The following is a 23271-nucleotide window of genomic DNA, read 5'->3' as shown; positions in this document are numbered from 1 at the left end:
ATCACTAAGACCTGTCCATACTGTGCATATCACTAAGACCTCCCCTACTGTACATATCACTAAGACCTCCCCTACTGTACATATCACTAAGACCTCCCCTACTGTACATATCACTAAGACCTCCCCTACTGCGCATATCACTAAGACCTCCTCTACTGTGCATATCACTAACTCCTCCCCTACTGTGCATATCACTAAGACCTCCCCTACTGTACATATCACTAATATCTTCCCTACTGTACATATCACTAAGACCTCCCCTACTGTGCATATCACTAAGACCTCCCCTACTGTACATATCACTAAGACCTCCCCTACTGTACATATCACTAAGACCTCCCCTACTGTACATATCACTAAGACCTGTCCCTACTGTACATATCACTAAGACCTCCCCTACTGTACATATCACTAAGACCTCCCCTACTATACATATCACTAATATCTTCCCTACTGTACATATCACTAAGACCTCCCCTACTGTGCATATCACTAAGAGCTCTCCTACTGTACATATCACTAAGACCTCCCCTACTGTACATATCACTAAGACCTCCCCTACTGTACATATCACTAAGACCTGTCCCTACTGTACATATCACTAAGACCTCCCCTACTGTACATATCACTAAGACCTCCCCTACTATACATATCACTAATATCTTCCCTACTGTACATATCACTAAGACCTCCCCTACTGTACATATCACTAAGACCTCCCCTACTGTACATATCACTAAGACCTCCCCTACTGTACATATCACTAAGACCTCCCCTACTGTACATATCACTAAGACCTCCCCTACTGTACATATCACTAAGACCTGTCCCTACTGTACATATCACTAAGGCCTCCCCTACTGTACATATCACTAAGACCTCCCCTACTATACATATCACTAATATCTTCCCTACTGTGCATATCACTAAGACCTCTCCTACTGTACATATCACTAAGACCTCCCCTACTGTACATATCACTAAGACCTCCCCTACTGTACATATCACTAAGACCTCCCCTACTGTACATATCACTAAGACCTCCCCTACTGTGCATATCACTAAGACCTCCCCTACTGTGCATATCACTAATATCTTCCCTACTGTGCATATCACTAAGACCTCCCCTTCTGTACATATCACTAACACCTCCCCTACTGTACATATCACTAAGACCTCCCCTACTGTGCATATCACTAAGACCTCCCCTACTGTACATATCACTAAGACCTGTCCCTACTGTACATATCACTAAGACCTCCCCTCAGGCCCGGCGACAGGGGGGGGTCAAAGGGGACTCCCGACGGGCCCCATCGATGTGAGGGGCCCCAAGGTCCAGCGGCGGCAGCATGTCAGATTTAAATAAGTATATCAATTGCAGCATCACACAAGCTGCGGTCCGCCTGCCGTGTATTTAAAAGGAATCAGTAACTGCCTTTTTTTCCCCTAGCGCGCCCCCCTGGCCCTGTTGTCACCCCTCAGTGCCCCCAGCCCAGCCCCCAGGTCATCTGTCACTCAGCCAGTGTCCCTGTGCAGTGCAATGACGTTGCACTAGTCACACAGGACGCTGCATCTGGACCGTCCCTCCTCTCTGAGTATCCCCCGCCTGTCCTGTCTCTGCTGTGAGGAGCGCGAGCGGCAAAGCAGGAGCGGGACTGCGGGAGTGTGGCAGCTTGTTGCTGCATGGACGTCACTGACACTCGGAGCCTGGATGATTAGCAGCGCCGGCGGCTGTGTGTTGCTGGTAAGTCAAGTGTGTGCACTGCCGGCGTGCTCGGCTCTCCAGCAGGATGATGTTGTGCCTGCACTATGATGTAATGCTCTGGAATACACCTTATTTGCACTAAAAATATCCATGCAGTGCCATCTGGTTCTTATGTTGCTAGTGATTGACATGCAAGTCACCCCAGGGAACCCATTTATTCCTGTATCTGTCAAGGAAAGCACCCTGGTTGTTATTGTTGGAAAGTAATTGCCATATATATATATATATATATATATATATATATACATATAGATAGATATAGTAGTGTGTCATATATATTAATATAACATAGTGTGTGTGTGTGTGTGTGTGTGTGTGTGTGTGTGTAAAGACACCCTCTGGTTTAAGAGTGGGTGACCATGGGGGGTTGAGGGGGCCCCAGAAATATCAGTGTACCGGGCCCCAAATTTTCTGTTGCCGGCCCTGCCTCCCCTACTGTGCATGTCACTAAGACCTCCCCTACTGTGCATATCACTAAAACCTTCCCTACTGTACATATCACTAAGACCTGTCCCTACTGTACATATCACTAGGACCTCCCCTGCTTTGCATATCAATAAGACCTCCCCTACTGTACATATCACTAAGACCTCCCCTACTGTACATATCACTAAGACCTCCCCTACTGTGCATATCACTAAAACCTCCCCTACTGTACATATCACTAAGACCTCCCCTACTGTGCATATCACTAAAACCTTCCCTACTGTACATATCACTAGGACCTCCCCTGCTGTGCATATCACTAAAACCTTCCCTACTGTACATATCACTAAGACCTCCCCTACTGTGCATATCACTAAGACCTGTCCCTACTGTACATATCACTAAGACCTGTACCTACTGTGCATATCACTAAGACCTCCCCTACTGTGCATATCACTAAGACCTCCCCTACTGTGCATATCACTGAGACCTCCCCTACTGTACATATCACTAAGACCTGTCCTTACTGTGCATATCACTAAGACCTGTCCCTACTGTACATATCACTAATATCTCCCCTACTGTACATATCACTAAGACCTCCCCTACTGTACATATCACTAAGACCTCCCCTACTGTGCATATCACTAAGACCACCCCTACTGTACATATCACTAAGACCTCTCCTACTGTACATAACACTAAGACCACCCCTACTGTGCATATCACTAAGATCTGTCCCTACTCTACATAACACTAAGACCACCCCAACTGTGCATATCACTAAGACCTCCCCTATTGTATATATCACTAAGACCTCCCTACTGTGCATATCACTAAGACCTCCCCTACTGTACGTATCACTAAGACCTCCCCTACTGGGCATATCACTAAGACCTCCCCTACTGTACATATCACTAAGACCTGTCCCTACTGTACATATCACTAAGACCTGTCCCTACTGTGCATATCACTAAGACCACCCCTACTGTACATATCACTAAGACCTCCCCTACTGTACATATCACTAAGATCTGTCCCTACTGTACATAACACTAAGACCACCCCAACTGTGCATATCACTAAGACCTCCCCTACTGTACATATCACTAAGACCTGTCCCTACTGTGCATATCACTAAGACCACCCCTACTGGGCATATCACTAAGACCTCCCCTACTGTACATATCACTAAGACCTGTCCCTACTGTGCATATCACTTAGACCACCCCTACTGTACATATCACTAAGACCTCCCCTACTGTACATATCACTAAGATCTGTCCCTACTGTACATAACACTAAGACCACCCCAACTGTGCATATCACTAAGACCACCCCAACTGTACATATCACTAAGACCTCCCCTACTGTACATATCACTAAGATCTGTCCCTACTGTACATAACACTAAGACTACCCCAACTGTGCATATCACTAAGACATCCCCTATTGTATATATCACTAAGACCTCCCCCATTGTACATATCACTTAGACATCCCCTACTGTACATATCACTAAGACCTCCCCTACTGTGCATATCACTAAGACCTCCCCTACTGTACATATCACTAAGACCTCCCCTACTGTACATATCACTAAGACCTCCCCTACTGTGCATATCACTAAGACCTCCCCTACTGTGCAGATCACTAAGACCTCCCCTACTGTACATATCAGTAAGACCTGTCCCTACTGTAGATATCACAAACACCTCCCCTACTGTACATATCACTAAGACCTGTCCCTACTGTACATATCACTAAGACCTCCCCTACTGTGCATATCACTAAGGCCACCATACTGTGCATATCACTAAGACCACCCCCTACTGTATATCACTGAGACCTCCCCTAATGTACATATCACTAAAACCTCCCCTACTGTGCATATCACTAAGACCACCCCAAATGTGCATATCACTAAGGCCTCTCCAACTGTATATATCATAGAGACCTACCCTAATGTGCATATCACTAAGACCTTCCCTAGTATACATATCACTAAGACCTCCCCTATTGTATATATCACTAACACCTCCCCTACTGTACATATCACTAAGACCACCCCAACTGTGCATATCACTAACACCTGCCCTACTGTGCAGATCACTAAGACCTCCCCTACTGTGCATATCACTAAGACCTGTCCCTACTGTAGATATCACTAACACCTCCCCTACTGTACATATCACTAAGACCACCCCTACTGTGCATATCACTAAGACCTCCACTACTGTACATATCACTAAGACCACCCCAACTGTGCATATCACTAAGACCACACCTACGGAACATATCACTAAGACCTCCCATACTGTACATATCACTAAGACCTCCCCTGCTGTATATATCACTGAGACCTCCCCTACTGTGCATATCACTAAAACCACACCTACGGTACACATCACTAAGACCTCCCCTACTGTGCATATCACTAACACCTCCCCTACTGTGCATATCACTAACACCTCCCCTACTGTATATCACTAAGACCTCCCCAACTGTGCATATCACTAAGACCTGTCCCTACTGTGCATATCACTAAGACCTCCCCTACTGTACATATCACTAAGACCTCCCCTACTGTACATATCACTAAGACCTCCCCTACTGTGCATATCACTAAGACCTCCCCTACTGTGCAGATCAATAAGACCTCCCCTACTGTACATATCAGTAAGACCTGTCCCTACTGTAGATATCACAAACACCTCCCCTACTGTACATATCACTAAGACCTGTCCCTACTGTGCATATCACTAACACCTCCCCTACTGTGCATATCACTAACACCTCCCCTACTGTATATCACTGTGACCTCCCCAACTGTGCATATCACTAAGACCTGTCCCTACTGTGCATATCACTAAGACCTCCCCTACTGTGCATATCACTAAGACCTCCCCTACTGTACATATCACTAAGACCTGTCCCTACTGTGCATATCAAAAAGACCTCCCCTACTGTGCATATCACTAAGGCCACCATACTGTGCATATCACTAAGACCACCCCCTACTGTATATCACTGAGACCTCCCCTAATGTACATATCACTAAAACCTCCCCTACTGTGCATATCACTAAGACCACCCCAAATGTGCATATCACTAAGACCTTCCCTACTGTACATATCACTAAGACCTCCCCTACTGTACATATCACTAAGACCACCCCAACTGTGCATATCACTAACACCTGCCCTACTGTGCAGATCACTAAGACCTCCCCTACTGTGCATATCACTAAGACCTGTCCCTACTGTAGATATCACTAACACCTCCCCTACTGTACATATCACTAAGACCACCCCTACTGTGCATATCACTAAGACCTCCCCTACTGTACATATCACTAAGACCACCCCAACTGTGCATATCACTAAGACCACACCTACGGAACATATCACTAAGACCTCCCCTACTGTACATATCACTAAGACCTCCCCTGCTGTATATATCACTGAGACCTCCCCTACTCTGCATATCACTAAGACCACACCTACGGTACATATCACTAAGACCTCCCCTACTGTGCATATCACTAACACCTCCCCTACTGTGCATATCACTAACACCTCCCCTACTGTATATCACTGTGACCTCCCCAACTGTGCATATCACTAAGACATGTCCCTACTGTGCATATCACTAAGGCCTCCCCTACTGTACATATCACTAAGACCTCCCCTACTGTACATATCACTAAGACCTCCCCTACTGTACGTATCACTAAGACCTTCCCTACTGTGCATATCACTAAGATCTGTCCCTACTGTACATATCACTAAGACCTGTCCTTACTGTGCATATCACTAAGACCTCCCCTACTGTACATATCACTAAGACCTCCCCTACTGTGCATATCACTAAGACCTCCCCTACTGTACATATCACTAACACCTCCCCTACTGTGCATATCACTAACACCTCCCCTACTGTGCATATCACTAACACCTCCCCTACTGTGCATATCACTAAGACCTCTCCTACTGTACATATCACTAAGACCTCCCCTACTGTGCATATCACTAAGACCTCCCCTACTGTGCATATCACTAACACCTCCCCTACTGTGCATATCACTAACACCTCCCCTACTGTGCATATCACTAACACCTCCCCTACTGTATATCACTGTAACCTCCCCAACTGTGCATATCACTAAGACCTGTCCCTACTGTACATATCACTAAGGCCTCCCCTACTGTACATATCACTAAGACCTCCCCTACTGTGCATATCACTAACACCTCCCCTACTGTGCATATCACTAACACCTCCCCTACTGTATATCACTGTGACCTCCCCAACTGTGCATATCACTAAGACCTGTCCCTACTGTACATATCACTAAGGCCTCCCCTACTGTACATATCACTAAGACCACCCCTACTGTACGTATCACTAAGACCTTCCCTACTGTGCATATCACTAAGATCTGTCCCTACTGTACATATCACTAAGACCTGTCCTTACTGTACATATCACTAACACCTCCCCTACTGTGCATATCACTAAAACCTCCCCTACTGTACATATCACTAAGACCTGTCCTTACTGTGCATATCACTAAGACCACCCCAACTGTGCATATCACTAAGACCTCCCCTACTGTACATATCACTAAGACCACCCCAACTGTGCATACTGTACATATCACTAACACCTCCCCTACTGTACATATCACTAAGACCTCCCCTACTGTACATATCACTAACACCTCCCCTACTGTACATATCACTAACACCTCCCCTACTGTACATATCACTAACACCTCTCCTACTGTGCATATCACTAACACCTCCCCTACTGTACATATCACTAAGACCTCCCCTACTGTACATATCACTAACACCTCCCCTACTGTACATATCACTAAGACCTCCCCTACTGTACATATCACTAACACCTCCCCTACTGTACATATCACTAACACCTCCCCTACTGTACATATCACTAACACCTCTCCTACTGTGCATATCACTAACACCTCCCCTACTGTACATATCACTAACACCTCCCCTACTATACATATCACTAAGACCTCCTCTACTGTACATATCACTAAGACCTCCCCTACTGTGCATATAAATAAGACCTTTCCCTTCCGGGAAATGACATACTGTAGCCTGCCCGGATGTGCTTTTTTAGGAGAGTTGAACACCAATGACCGATTTGAATGCATGTACTTTGGTCTTTTCTTTTCTTGTTTGCCACCATAATAACTTTCAGTATAATGATGTAAGAATTTTAATTAGATGGTGTGAAAAGAAATTTGACCTGTATTATCCCAATATCTACGAGTTGGGGATTCGTTACCGGCGGCCGGGATCCCGGCGATCAACATCCCAACACTGGTATCCCATCCGCAGAATGCCAGTGGGGGTTGGGGTGGTGAGTGCAATGAAGCTCATTGCGGACACCCACGAGTGGGAATAATCCCTTCTAGTCAGCGTGCCGATTGTCGGGAATTTCATTGGTCGGGATGCAGGTGGAGGTATTGTGTCACATAACTACATCCCTTTAGAAGGGCCGATGGTGTTATGGGCCGGGTATGCAGAGAGACTGTAACTAGCCAAGTTGCTCTGCCTCCCAGTGCAGCAGGCCCCCTCGTTAGAAAATATTACATATTATAGTTGTGTCCGGTTTCGAAGTGGGGCTTTAGTGGCATATCCAGTGGGTGCTTGTGAGGTGGGGCATAGACGCCGATTCCGTGGGTGCTCCTGGGCCCAAGCACCCACGGACAATCAGGAGCACCCACAGAAACAGCCGCTGCCCCAGTTACCTCTATCCGCCTCAGCACCCGCAGTGAGACACGCTGGGGTATGCGGAAGTGGTTCCATACAGTGCAGTGTAAAAAACCCCCACCAAAAATGGCCGCTACCAAGGAGGAGACAGACGCTAGAAGGTACATTTGACCTCTAGCGACTGTCTCCCCTGGCAGCGGGCATTTTAAGGTATTTTATTTGTATGTAAGCGCTTCTGCAGCCCCCCAACGCGTCTCAATCCACTGCGAGGCCCGCGGGGGCTAGCAGCAGTGGCCAGAATTCCAGGAAGTATTGTTATCATCAGGGAGCCCGCCTCTCAGGACAAGGTAAAAGGTACTAAGTCTAATTTAATAACGCCAGCTGTATGGCTGCTCTCCCAGGGCTCCGTGTGTGTGTGTGACCATGCCCGACTCCCTCAGGACCCACTGTATGTATGCATGTATGTATGTATGTATGTGTGTTAGTGTCACCATGCCCCCCTCCCCAAGGACCCACTATATGAGTGTTTGTCACCATGCCCTCCGCAGTATATATATTACCAAGCATTACGGTGTGTGGCTTAATGTATAATGGGCATTACGGTGTGTGGCTTAATGTATAATGGGCATTACGGTGTGTGGCTTAATGTATAATGGGCATTACGGTGTGTGGCTTAATGTATAATGGGCATTACGGTGTGTGGCTTAATGTATAATGGGCATTACGGTGTGTGGCTTAATGTGTAATGGGCATTACGGTGTGTGGCTTAATGTGTAATGGGCATTACGGTGTGTGGCTTAATGTATAATGGGCATTACGGTGTGTGGCTTAATGTATAATGGGCATTACGGTGTGTGTCTTAATGTGTAATGGGCATTATGGTGTGTGGCTTAATGTATAATGGGCATTACGGTGTGTGGCTTAATGTATAATGGGCATTACGGTGTGTGGCTTAATGTATAATGGGCATTACGGTGTGTGGCTTAATGTATAATGGGCATTACGGTGTGTGGCTTAATGTGTAATGGGCATTACGGTGTGTGGCTTAATGTGTAATGGGCATTACGGTGTGTGTCTTAATGTGCAATGGGCATTACGGTGCGTGGCATAATGTGTAATGGGCATTGCGGTGTGTTGCATAATGTATAATGGGCATTACGGTGTGTTGTAAAATGTGTAATAGGCATTAGTCATTGCTGCGGCTGACTGTTCATTCCCGCTGCCGCCTTCCGCCGAGCACCCACCATCAAAAACATAAATTGGCACCTTTGGGAGGGTGTGTGCTCCTCCCCCCCCCCCTCCCGAGCGCACATCACGCAGGAAGAGAGAGAACTGACTGCTTCTGCAGCAGCCTCTCTCCTCAGCCCAGCGCACCACATCGCGTGCTTCTGCAGCAGCCTCTCTCCCCAGCCCAGCGCACCACATCGCGTGCTTCAGCAGCAGCCTCTCTCCCCAGCCCAGCGCACCGCAGCGTGTGCTTCTGCAGCAGCCTCTCTCCCCAGCCCAGCGTACCGCAGCGCGTGCTTCTGCAGCAGCCTCTCTCCTCAGCCCAGCGCACCACATCGCGTGCTTCTGCAGCAGCCTCTCTCCCCAGCCCAGCGCACCACATCGCGTGCTTCTGCAGCAGCCTCTCTCCCCAGCCCAGCGCACCACATCGCGTGCTTCTGCAGCAGCCTCTCTCCCCAGCCCAGCGCACCGCAGCGTGTGCTTCTGCAGCAGCCTCTCTCCCCAGCCCAGCGCACCGCAGCGTGTGCTTCTGCAGCAGCCTCTCTCCCCAGCCCAGCGCACCGCAGCGTGTGCTTCAGCAGCAGCCTCTCTCCCCAGCCCAGCGCACTGCAGTGTGTGCTTCAGCAGCAGCCTCTCTCCCCAGCCCAGCGTACCGCAGCGCGTGCTTCTGCAGCAGCCTCTCTCCCCAGCCCAGCGCACCGCAGCGTGTGCTTCAGCAGCAGCCTCTCTCCCCAGCCCAGCGCACTGCAGCGCGTGCTTTTGCAGCAGCCTCTCTCCCCAGCCCAGCACACCGCAGCGTGTGCTTCAGCAGCAGCCTCTCTCCCCAGCCCAGCACACCGCAGCGTGTGCTTCTGCAGCAGCCTCTCTCCCCAGCCCAGCGCACCGCAGCGTGTGCTTCTGCAGCAGCCTCTCTCCCCAGCCCAGCGCACCGCAGCGTGTGCTTCAGCAGCAGCCTCTCTCCCCAGCCCAGCGCACTGCAGTGTGTGCTTCAGCAGCAGCCTCTCTCCCCAGCCCAGCGTACCGCAGCGCGTGCTTCTGCAGCAGCCTCTCTCCCCAGCCCAGCGCACCGCAGCGTGTGCTTCAGCAGCAGCCTCTCTCCCCAGCCCAGCGCACTGCAGTGTGTGCTTCAGCAGCAGCCTCTCTCCCCAGCCCAGCGTACCGCAGCGCGTGCTTCTGCAGCAGCCTCTCTCTCCAGCCCAGCGCACCGCAGCGTGTGCTTCAGCAGCAGCCTCTCTCCCCAGCCCAGCGCACTGCAGCGCGTGCTTCTGCAGCAGCCTCTCTCCCCAGCCCAGCACACCGCAGCGTGTGCTTCACAGAGTTGCCGACATTCTGGCTGCTCTCTGCGGGAGAGAGCAGCCAGGTCAGCACAGCAAGGGGGCAGTGGAGGGCTGGATGTGGTGAGGAGGTGGTCCGGAGGCGGGACGGAGGCGGAGCCCACTTTAAGCCACGCCCCCCGCTCTGTGATGCCGCGATCTCCTGCATTACACTGCAGGGGGCGTGGCTATGATGACGCGATTCTGCAAGAATCGCGTCATCAACTGCCCGGACCGCCCACTTTACACACAAAGTGGGCGGACGGGCAGGGGGACCCCCGATTCCGGGAGACTTGCCTGCTCTTCCGTGGGGCCGGGAGGGACACCCGATTTTCGGGAGCCTCCCGGCCATTCCGGGAGAGTAGGCAAGTATGGTGCTTCAGCAGCAGCCTCTCTCCCCAGCCCAGTGCACTGCAGCGTGTGCTTCTACAGCAGCCTCTCTCCCCAGCCCAGCACACTGCAGCGTGTGCTTCTACAGCAGCCTCTCTCCCCAGCCCAGCACACTGCAGCGTGTGCTTCTACAGCAGCCTCTCTCCCCAGCCCAGCGCACTGCAGTGTGTGCTTCAGCAGCAGATTCTTCTCATTTCCTCCCCAAGGTTCTGCTGCCTATAACAGGAGGGAGGGGGGTGCAGCAGCAGTTCTTGGGCTCTGGTAAATTCCACCCACCACCCCAAACCCCCCTCAGGAACCACTGAGTGTAAATTCTGCAAACATCTCAAATCCCAAATACAGTGCTGAATGGGGGAGGAACAGAAGAGCCTGCAGATCAGTACTGCACAAAGAGACACGTCATCTGCATGAAATGTAGTTATAAATATTATTACAATCACCCCCATTACATTATCTGCCCCTATTCCTTCTCCTTCAGCCTCTATTACCCCCACGTACAGTACCGTGGTCCTGGCTCCTGTGATACAGACTGTGCTGGATAGAATACTGTATTTCCCTTCATACTGACAAAAGAGAATCAGTGAGTAATACAGAAAGTGAAAGAATGTTTTGTGCAGAAATGGCCTTTGCTCCCTGCTGGGATTAAACACACTACAGACGGGGGTGTAGCGAGGGTGGCTCTGGTGAAGCTCGAGCTCCGGGTGCCATAAAAGTACAAAAATACAGGGGTGCTGTTAAAATAAAAGTACAATGGCCCTGTCTTGTATGCTGTAAAAATTCTGGGGTGCAGTGAAAATAAATGTACACTGGTCCTGTATGCTGTAAAAATACAGGGGCACTGTTGTTAAAATAAAAGTACACTGGTCCTGTATGCTGTAAAAATCTAGGGGCGCTGTGAAAATAAAGGGGCACTGTTCTGTGATAAAAAAGGGGTGCTGTCCTGTGAAATGGAGAAAGAAAATTTGGAAGAAAAAATAGTGAAAGATCAGGAACCACTTCCAGTTCCTAGTACTAGTGCTGAAGCTGCTGCCACCAGTCATGACATTGACGATGCAATTCCATCAACGTCGTCTGCTAAGGCCGATGCCCAATGTCATAGAGGGCGTGTAAAATCCAAGAAGAACAAATTAATAATCAGGAAAAAAAAGAAATTATCTGATGAGAAACATAAAATTGGCAATATGCCATTCACTACACAAAGTGGCAGGGAAAGGCTAAGGCCTTGGCCTATGTTCATGACTGGTGGCTCAGCTTCACATGAAGATGGAAGCCCTCCTCCCTCTCAAAAAATTAAACAAATTAAGCTTGTTAAAGCACAGGAAAAAACAACTGTGCATTCAGAGATATCACAAATCCTCAAGGAGGGTACAAGTGTGTCCGCGGTTGCCATGTCTAGGCCTGACCTTCCCAAGACTATATGGGAAGAGGAGGCTCCTACCACCATTTACACGCCCCCTGCAAGTGCTGGGAGGAGCACCACCAGTCCAGTTGCTGATATTGAGATTGAGGATGTCACTGTAGAAGTACAGGATGAGGAGGATATTGGTGTAACTGGCACAGAGTTGACAATGAAGATTCTGATGTAGATGTGGCTTCTTTGAATAAGGCACCAGTGGACACAGCTGTTGTCCATGGGATGAAAAAGCCCATTGTCATGCCTGGGCAAAATACCAAAAAAGCTACCTCTTCGGTGTGTAATTATTTCTCTACAAATTCAGACAACAGGTGTCAAGCCATATGTTGCCTTTGTCAATCCATAATAAGTAGGGGTAAGGATGTTAACCACCTAGGAACATCCTAACTTATACGTCACCTGGAGCGCATTCATCATAAGTCATTGTCAAGTTCAGAAACATTGGGTAATAGTGTAAGCAGTCCACTGACATCTAAATCCCATCTTCCTGTTATACCCAAGCTCCTGCAAACCACACCACCAACTCCCTCAACATCAATTTCCTCCTCAGTCAGACATAGCCAAATTAAGGCGGGGATGCAGGGCATACTGTACCCCGGACCCTCCTCTGTCAAGGCCCCCCCCCAGCCAGAGCACACTGACATCACAAGTACATTTACAGAGGAGAAGGTCCTAACAGAACTCTCAAAGCTGAAAGTGGACAAATCTATGGGGCCAGATGGGATATATCCAAGGATACTAAAAGAACTTAAAGAGGTGCTGGTAGCACCATTGACAGAATTATTCAAACAGTCATTAGCTACAGGAGTAATTCCAGAGGACTGGAAAAGAGCAAACGTAGTCCCACTGCACAAAAGTGGAAGCAAGGAAGAGGCAAACAACTACAGACCAGTGAGTCTTACATCAGTAGTAGGGAAATTGATGGAAACACTCTTAAAAGAAAGAGTTGTAGATTATCTCAAATCCGGCAATTTACTGGATCCCAAACAGCATTGATTCACTGGGGGGAGATCATGTCAAACAAATCTTATTTACTTTTTTGATTGTGTGACTAAAGTGATGGATAAAGGTGGAGCCATGGATATAGCTTATCTAGACTTTAGTAAGGCTTTTGACACAGTTCCACATCGCAGACTGCTAAATAAACTTGAAAGTTTGGGATTGGATATTAGGATTATTGAATGGATAAGAACTTGGTTGAAGGATAGAAAACAGAGAGTTGTGGTAAATGGAGTGCATTCACAGGAGGGAAATGTTACCAGTGGAGTACCCCAGGGATCTGTACTTGGACCAGTGCTTTTTAATATCTTTATTGGTGACATTGCAAATGGCATTAAAGGGAAAGTATGCCTTTTTGCAGATGACACAAAGGTATGCAACAGGGTAGACACACCAGGTAGAGATGAGCGCCTGAAATTTTTCGGGTTTTGTGTTTTGGTTTTGGGTTCGGTTCCGCGGCCGTGTTTTGGGTTCGAACGCGTTTTGGCAAAACCTCACCGAATTATTTTTGTCGGATTCGGGTGTGTTTTGGATTCGGGTGTTTTTTTCCAAAAACACTAAAAAACAGCTTAAATCATAGAATTTGGGGGTCATTTTGATCCCAAAGTATTATTAACCTCAAAAACCATAATTTACACTCATTTTCAGTCTATTCTGAATACCTCACACCTCACAATATTATTTTTAGTCCTAAAATTTGCACTGAGGTCGCTGTGTGAGTAAGATAAGCGACCCTAGTGGCCGACACAAACACCGGGCCCATCTAGGAGTGGCACTGCAGTGTCACGCAGGATGTCCCTTCCAAAAAACCCTCCCCAAACAGCACATGACGCAAAGAAAAAAAGAGGCGCAATGAGGTAGCTGTGTGAGTAAGATTAGCGACCCTAGTGGCCGACACAAACACCGGGCCCATCTAGGAGTGGCACTGCAGTGTCACGCAGGATGGCCCTTCCAAAAAACCCTCCCCAAACAGCACATGACGCAAAGAAAAAAAGAGGCGCAATGAGGTAGCTGACTGTGTGAGTAAGATTAGCGACCCTAGTGGCCGACACAAACACCGGGCCCATCTAGGAGTGGCACTGCAGTGTCACGCAGGATGGCCCTTCCAAAAAACCCTCCCCAAACAGCACATGACGCAAAGAAAAAAAGAGGCGCAATGAGGTAGCTGACTGTGTGAGTAAGATTAGCGACCCTAGTGGCCGACACAAACACCGGGCCCATCTAGGAGTGGCACTGCAGTGTCACGCAGGATGTCCCTTCCAAAAAACCCTCCCCAAACAGCACATGATGCAAAGAAAAAAAGAGGCGCAATGAGGTAGCTGTGTGAGTAAGATTAGCGACCCTAGTGGCCGACACAAACACCGGGCCCATCTAGGAGTGGCACTGCAGTGTCACGCAGGATGTCCCTTCCAAAAACCCTCCCCAAACAGCACATGACGCAAAGAAAAAAAGAGGCGCAATGAGGTAGCTGACTGTGTGAGTAAGATTAGCGACCCTAGTGGCCGACACAAACACCGGGCCCATTTAGGAGTGGCACTGCAGTGTCACGCAGGATGTCCCTTCCAAAAAACCCTCCCCAATCAGCACATGATGCAAAGAAAAAGAAAAGAAAAAAGAGGTGCAAGATGGAATTATCCTTGGGCCCTCCCACCCACCCTTATGTTGTATAAACAAAACAGGACATGCACACTTTAACCAACCCATCATTTCAGTGACAGGGTCTGCCACACGACTGTGACTGATATGACGGGTTGGTTTGGACCCCCCCCAAAAAAGAAGCAATTAATCTCTCCTTGCACAAACTGGCTCTACAGAGGCAAGATGTCCACCTCATCTTCACCCTCCGATATATCACCGTGTACATCCCCCTCCTCACAGATTATCAATTCGTCCCCACTGGAATCCACCATCTCAGCTCCCTGTGTACTTTGTGGAGGCAATTGCTGCTGGTCAATGTCTCCGCGGAGGAATTGATTATAATTCATTTTAATGAACATCATCTTCTCCACATTTTCTGGATGTAACCTCGTACGCCGATTGCTGACAAGGTGAGCGGCGGCACTAAACACTCTTTCGGAGTACACACTTGTGGGAGGGCAACTTAGGTAGAATAAAGCCAGTTTGTGCAAGGGCCTCCAAATTGCCTCTTTTTCCTGCCAGTATAAGTACGGACTGTGTGACGTGCCTACTTGGATGCGGTCACTCATATAATCCTCCACCATTCTATCAATGTTGAGAGAATCATATGCAGTGACAGTAGACGACATGTCCGTAATCGTTGTCAGGTCCTTCAGTCCGGACCAGATGTCAGCATCAGCAGTCGCTCCAGACTGCCCTGCATCACCGCCAGCGGGTGGGCTCGGAATTCTGAGCCTTTTCCTCGCACCCCCAGTTGCGGGAGAATGTGAAGGAGGAGATGTTGACAGGTCGCGTTCCGCTTGACTTGACAATTTTGTCACCAGCAGGTCTTTCAACCCCAGCAGACCTGTGTCTGCCGGAAAGAGAGATCCAAGGTAGGCTTTAAATCTAGGATCGAGCACGGTGGCCAAAATGTAGTGCTCTGATTTCAACAGATTGACCACCCGTGAATCCTTGTTAAGCGAATTAAGGGCTGCATCCACAAGTCCCACATGCCTAGCGGAATCGCTCCCTTTTAGCTCCTTCTTCAATGCCTCCAGCTTCTTCTGCAAAAGCCTGATGAGGGGAATGACCTGACTCAGGCTGGCAGTGTCTGAACTGACTTCACGTGTGGCAAGTTCAAAGGGCATCAGAACCTTGCACAACGTTGAAATCATTCTCCACTGCACTTGAGACAGGTGCATTCCATCTCCTATATCGTGCTCAATTGTATAGGCTTGAATGGCCTTTTGCTGCTCCTCCAACCTCTGAAGCATATAGAGGGTTGAATTCCACCTCGTTACCACTTCTTGCTTCAGATGATGGCAGGGCAGGTTCAGTAGTTTTTGGTGGTGCTCCAGTCTTCTGTACGTGGTGCCTGTACGCCGAAAGTGTCCCGCAATTTTTCTGGCCACCGACAGCATCTCTTGCACGCCCCTGTCGTTTTTAAAAAAATTCTGCACCACCAAATTCAAGGTATGTGCAAAACATGGGACGTGCTGGAATTTGCCCATATTTAATGCACACACAATATTGCTGGCGTTGTCCGATGCCACAAATCCACAGGAGAGTCCAATTGGGGTAAGCCATTCCGCGATGATCTTCCTCAGTTGCCGTAAGAGGTTTTCAGCTGTGTGCGTATTCTGGAAAGCGGTGATACAAAGCGTAGCCTGCCTAGGAAAGAGTTGGCGTTTGCGAGATGCTGCTACTGGTGCCGCCGCTGCTGTTCTTGCGGCGGGAGTCCATACATCTACCCAGTGGGCTGTCACAGTCATATAGTCCTGACCCTGCCCTGCTCCACTTGTCCACATGTCCGTGGTTAAGTGGACATTGGGTACAACTGCATTTTTTAGGAGACTGGTGAGTCTTTTTCTGACGTCCGTGTACATTCTCGGTATCGCCTGCCTAGAGAAGTGGAACCTAGATGGTATTTGGTAACGGGGGCACACTGCCTCAATAAATTGTCTAGTTCCCTGTGAACTAACGGCGAATACCGGACGCACGTCTAACACCAACATAGTTGTCAAGGACTCAGTTATCCGCTTTGCAGTAGGATGACTGCTGTGATATTTCATCTTCCTCGCAAAGGACTGTTGAACAGTCAATTGCTTACTGGAAGTAGTACAAGTGGGCTTACGACTTCCCCTCTGGGATGACCATCGACTCCCAGCGGCAACAACAGCAGCGCCAGCAGCAGTAGGCGTTACACGCAAGGATGCATCGGAGGAATCCCAGGCAGGAGAGGACTCGTCAGACTTGCCAGTGACATGGCCTGCAGGACTATTGGCATTCCTGGGGAAGGAGGAAATTGACACTGAGGGAGTTGGTGGGGTGGTTTGCGTGAGCTTGGTTACAAGAGGAAGGGATTTACTGGTCAGTGGACTGCTTCCGCTGTCGCCCAAAGTTTTTGAACTTGTCACTGACTTATTATGAATGCGCTGCAGGTGACGTATAAGGGAGGATGTTCCGAGGTGGTTAACGTCCTTACCCCTACTTATTACAGCTTGACAAAGGGAACACACGGCTTGACACCTGTTGTCCGCATTTCTGGTGAAATACCTCCACACCGAAGAGCTGATTTTTTTGGTATTTTCACCTGGCATGTCAACGGCCATATTCCTCCCACGGACAACAGGTGTCTCCCCGGGTGCCTGACTTAAACAAACCACCTCACCATCAGAATCCTCCTGGTCAATTTCCTCCCCAGCGCCAGCAACACCCATATCCTCCTCATCCTGGTGTACTTCAACACTGACATCTTCAATCTGACTATCAGGAACTGGACTGCGGGTGCTCCTTCCAGCACTTGCAGGGGGCGTGCAAATGGTGGAAGGCGCATGCTCTTCACGTCCAGTGTTGGGAAGGTCAGGCATCGCAACCGACACAATTGGACTCTCCTTGTGGATTTGGGATTTCAAAGAACGCACAGTTCTTTGCGGTGCTTTTGCCAGCTTGAGTCTTTTCAGTTTTCTAGCGAGAGGCTGAGTGCTTCCATCCTCATGTGAAGCTGAACCACTAGCCATGAACATAGGCCAGGGCCTCAGCCGTTCCTTGCCACTCCGTGTGGTAAATGGCATATTGGCAAGTTTACGCTTCTCCTCCGACAATTTTATTTTAGGTTTTGGAGTCCTTTTTTTACTGATATTTGGTGTTTTGGTTTTGACATGCTCTGTACTATGCCATTGGGCATCGGCCTTGGCAGACGACGTTGCTGGCATTTCATCGTCTCGGCCATGACTAGTGGCAGCAGCTTCAGCACGAGGTGGAAGTGGATCTTGATCTTTCCCTAATTTTGGAACCTCAACATTTTTGTTCTCCATATTTTAATAGGCACAACTAAAAGGCACCTCAGGTAAACAATGCAGATGGATGGATTGGATACTAGTATACAATTATGGACGGGCTGCCGAGTGCCGACACAGAGGTAGCCACAGCCGTGAACTACCGCACTGTACTGTGTCTGCTGCTAATATATAGACTGGTTGATAAAGAGATAGTATACTCGTAACTAGTATGTATGTATAAAGAAAGAAAAAAAAACCACGGTTAGGTCACTGGTATATACAATTATGGACGGGCTGCCGAGTGCCGACACAGAGGTAGCCACAGCCGTGAACTACCGCACTGTACTGTGTCTGCTGCTAATATATAGACTGGTTGATAAAGAGATAGTATACTCGTAACTAGTATGTATGTATAAAGAAAGAAAAAAAAACCACGGTTAGGTCACTGGTATATACAATTATGGACGGGCTGCCGAGTGCCGACACAGAGGTAGCCACAGCCGTGAACTACCGCACTGTACTGTGTCTGCTGCTAATATATAGACTGGTTGATAAAGAGATAGTATACTCGTAACTAGTATGTATGTATAAAGAAAGAAAAAAAAACCACGGTTAGGTCACTGGTATATACAATTATGGACGGGCTGCCGAGTGCCGACACAGAGGTAGCCACAGCCGTGAACTACCGCACTGTACTGTGTCTGCTGCTAATATATAGACTGGTTGATAAAGAGATAGTATACTCGTAACTAGTATGTATGTATAAAGAAAGAAAAAAAAACCACGGTTAGGTCACTGGTATATACAATTATGGACGGGCTGCCGAGTGCCGACACAGAGGTAGCCACAGCCGTGAACTACCGCACTGTACTGTGTCTGCTGCTAATATATAGACTGGTTGATAAAGAGATAGTATACTCGTAACTAGTATGTATGTATAAAGAAAGAAAAAAAAAACCACGGTTAGGTCACTGGTATATACAATTATGGACGGGCTGCCGAGTGCCGACACAGAGGTAGCCACAGCCGTGAACTACCGCACTGTACTGTGTCTGCTGCTAATATATAGACTGGTTGATAAAGAGATAGTATACTCGTAACTAGTATGTATGTATAAAGAAAGAAAAAAAAACCACGGTTAGGTGGTATATACAATTATGGACGGGCTGCCGAGTGCCGACACAGAGGTAGCCACAGCCGTGAACTACCGCACTGTACTGTGTCTGCTGCTAATATATAGACTGGTTGATAAAGAGATAGTATACTCGTAACTAGTATGTATGTATAAAGAAAGAAAAAAAAACCACGGTTAGGTCACTGGTATATACAATTATGGACGGGCTGCCGAGTGCCGACACAGAGGTAGCCACAGCCGTGAACTACCGCACTGTACTGTGTCTGCTGCTAATATATAGACTGGTTGATAAAGAGATAGTATACTCGTAACTAGTATGTATGTATAAAGAAAGAAAAAAAAACCACGGTTAGGTCACTGGTATATACAATTATGGACGGGCTGCCGAGTGCCGACACAGAGGTAGCCACAGCCGTGAACTACCGCACTGTACTGTGTCTGCTGCTAATATATAGACTGGTTGATAAAGAGATAGTATACTCGTAACTAGTATGTATGTATAAAGAAAGAAAAAAAAACCACGGTTAGGTGGTATATACAATTATGGACGGGCTGCCGAGTGCCGACACAGAGGTAGCCACAGCCGTGAACTACCGCACTGTACTGTGTCTGCTGCTAATATATAGACTGGTTGATAAAGAGATAGTATACTCGTAACTAGTATGTATGTATAAAGAAAGAAAAAAACACCACGGTTAGGTCACTGGTATATACAATTATGGACGGGCTGCCGAGTGCCGACACAGAGGTAGCCACAGCCGTGAACTACCGCACTGTACTGTGTCTGCTGCTAATATATAGACTGGTTGATAAAGAGATAGTATACTCGTAACTAGTATGTATGTATAAAGAAAGAAAAAAAACCCACGGTTAGGTCACTGGTATATACAATTATGGACGGGCTGCCGAGTGCCGACACAGAGGTAGCCACAGCCGTGAACTACCGCACTGTACACTGGTTGATAAAGAGATAGTAGTATACTCGTAACAACTAGTATGACGACGGTATAAAGAATGAAAAAAAAACCACGGTTAGGTGGTATATAATACAATTATGGTTGGACGGACTGCCTGCCGAGTGCCGACACAGAGGTAGCCACAGCCGTGAACTACCGCACTGTACACTGGTTGATAAAGAGATAGTAGTATACTCGTAACAACTAGTATGACGACGGTATAAAGAACGAAAAAAAAACCACGGTTAGGTGGTATATATTATAATACAATTATGGATGGACGGACTGCCTGCCGAGTTCCGACACAGAGATAGCCACAGCCGTGAACTACCGCACTGTACACTGGTTGATAAAGAGATAGTAGTATACTCGTAACAACTAGTATGACGACGGTATAAAGAACGAAAAAAAAACCACGGTTAGGTGGTATATATTATAATACAATTATGGATGGACGGACTGCCTGCCGAGTTCCGACACAGAGGTAGCCACAGCCGTGAACTACCGCACTGTACACTGGTTGATAAAGAGATAGTAGTATACTCGTAACAACTAGTATGACTATGACGACGGTATAAAGAAAGAAAAAAAAAACCACGGTTAGGTGGTATATAATACAATTATGGATGGACGGACTGCCTGCCGAGTGCCGACACAGAGGTAGCCACAGCCGTGAACTACCGCACTGTACTGTGTCTGCTGCTAATATAGACTGGTTGATAAAGAGATAGTATACAATACTACTAATATACTGGTGGTCAGGCACTGGTCACCACTAGTCACACTGGCAGTGGCACTCCTGCAGCAAAAGTGTGCACTGTTTAATTTTAATATAATATTATTTATCATGTACTCCTGGCTCCTGCTATAACAACCTGCAGTGCTCCCCAGTCTCCCCCACAATTATAAGCTTTATATACAATACATTGATGTGCAGCACACTGGGCTGAGCAGTGCACACAGACTGAGTCACTGTGTGACTGTGTATCGTTTTTTTCAGGCAGAGAACGGATATATTAAATAAAACAAACAACTGCACTGTCTCTGGTGGTCACTGGTCACTGTGGTCGTCAGTCACTAAACTCTGTCTGCACTCTGCACTCTCTTCTAATCTACAGTATCACAGCAATCTCTCTCTCTCTCTCTCTTCTAAATCTAATCTAAATGGAGAGGACGCCAGCCACGTCCTCTCCCTATCAATCTCAATGCACGTGTGAAAATGGCGGCGACGCGCGGCTCCTTATATAGAATCCGAGTCTCGCGAGAATCCGACAGCGTCATGATGACGTTCGGGCGCGCTCGGGTTAACCGAGCAAGGCGGGAAGATCCGAGTCGCTCGGACCCGTGAAAAAAAAAGTGAAGTTCGTGCGGGTTCGGATTCAAAGAAACCGAACCCGCTCATCTCTAACACCAGGTGGGGTAAAACAAATGATTGAGGATCTAGGTAGACTAGAGGAATGGTCAAGAGTCTGGCAATTACAGTTTAATGCCAAAAAATGCTAAATCATGCACTTGGGTCTCAAAAATCCTAAAGCTAAATACAGTATTAATGGCACTATACTGGAAACTACTGAGGAGGAAATGGATCTAGGAGTCACTATTTCAGATGACTTAAAGGCAGGTAAGCAATGTAACAAGGCAATGAGGAAGGCTAGTCAGATGCTTGGCTGCATTGGGAGAGGAATCAGCAGCAGAAAGAAAGAAGTAATAATGCCACTGTATAGGTCATTGGTACGGCCTCATCTAGAATACTGTATTTAGTTCTGGAGGCCATATCTTCAAAAGGATATTAATACATTAGAAACTGTACAAAGGAGGGCAACTAAAATGGTGCATGGCCTACATCATAAAACATACCCAGAAAGACTAAGAAATCTCAATATGTATAGTTTGGAGCAGAGAAGGGAAAGGGGGGACATGATAGAAACTTTCAAATATATCAAGGGTTTTACCAAAGTCCAGGAGGGAAACATTCTCCAAATGAAGAGAAGCAATAGGACACGAGGACATGCACTGAGACTGGAGGGGGGATGGTTCAGGGGAAATTTGCGGAAAAATTATTTCACAGAAAGGGTAGTGGACAAGTGGAATAGTCTCCCATCAGAGGTGGTAGAGGCTAAGACAGTAGAGCAATTTAAACATGCATGGGATAGACATAAGGATATCCTTACACAGAAATAAGGATCAAACAAGGTTAGAGATAAAAATAATATAAAAAAAAAGGGGCAGACTAGATGTGCCAAGTGGTTCTTATCTGCCCACAAATTCTATGTTTCTATGTTAACTTTCTATCACTAGCTCACTCTCCTGTGCAGCAGCAAAACCAGTCTGCCAGGATGTGAGCAGGACATTGGGTGTAATTCAGAGTTGATCGCAGCAGCAAATTTGTTAGCAGTTGGGCAAAACCGTGTGCGCTGCAGGTGTGGCAGATGTAACATGTGCAGAGAGAGTTAGATTTGGGTGGGTTATTTTGTTTCTGTGCAGGGTAAATACTGGCTGCTTTATTTTTACACTGCAATTTAGATTTCAGTTTGAACACACCCCACCCAAATCTAACTCTCTCTGCACGTTACATCTGCCCCACCTGCAGTGCACATGGTTTTGCCCAACTGCTAACAAATTTGCTGCTGCGATCAACTCTGAATTACCCCCAGTATGCATTGCAGGCAGAGACACAGGAGTATGAAGTTTCATGAGATACCGAAGGAGCTTCCTGACCAGAGGAGAGATCGAGAGCTGTAAGTGACCCAGGGATCCCAGCTTCTCCTCCTACCACCTGGGTGTCAGGGTCCTGTGTAACCTGTTTTCTAATTAGAGCGTTCATGTCTAGAGAGAGACACAGAGCATCCTCCTGAGTCCTGTCCCAATGTGTTAGTAGTACAGAGGCTGCTGCTATTGAATTTTTGCAAGACAAATTATAGATTTTACTTTTCTATGTGTATTTTAAGGTTGTTTAAGTTGTCTTTGTTCCACTACAGGAAAACATTATATATAC

General features: G+C 47.5%; 2 protein-coding genes across 2 annotated transcripts in view; both read right to left on the bottom strand.

Annotated features, from left to right (window-relative positions):
• LOC134945695 (uncharacterized) overlaps positions 1–11456 on the bottom strand; it is a 40618-nt gene extending 29162 nt beyond the window's left edge. Inside the window, exon 1 of the mRNA XM_063935141.1 lies at positions 11375–11456. The gene's annotated coding sequence lies outside the window, so the exon portion shown is untranslated. The remainder of the gene's footprint in view (positions 1–11374) is intronic.
• LOC134945693 (guanylate-binding protein 1-like) overlaps positions 1–23271 on the bottom strand; it is a 328447-nt gene that overhangs the window by 288895 nt on the left and 16281 nt on the right. The gene's annotated exons all lie outside the window — the stretch shown is intronic.

The sequence above is a fragment of the Pseudophryne corroboree genome, chromosome 7, assembly GCF_028390025.1.
Source record: "Pseudophryne corroboree isolate aPseCor3 chromosome 7, aPseCor3.hap2, whole genome shotgun sequence".
NCBI classification, from domain to species: domain Eukaryota; kingdom Metazoa; phylum Chordata; class Amphibia; order Anura; family Myobatrachidae; genus Pseudophryne; species Pseudophryne corroboree.
The sequence above is the reverse complement of the archived record's forward strand: the minus strand, read 5'-3'. Positions and strand labels throughout refer to the sequence as shown.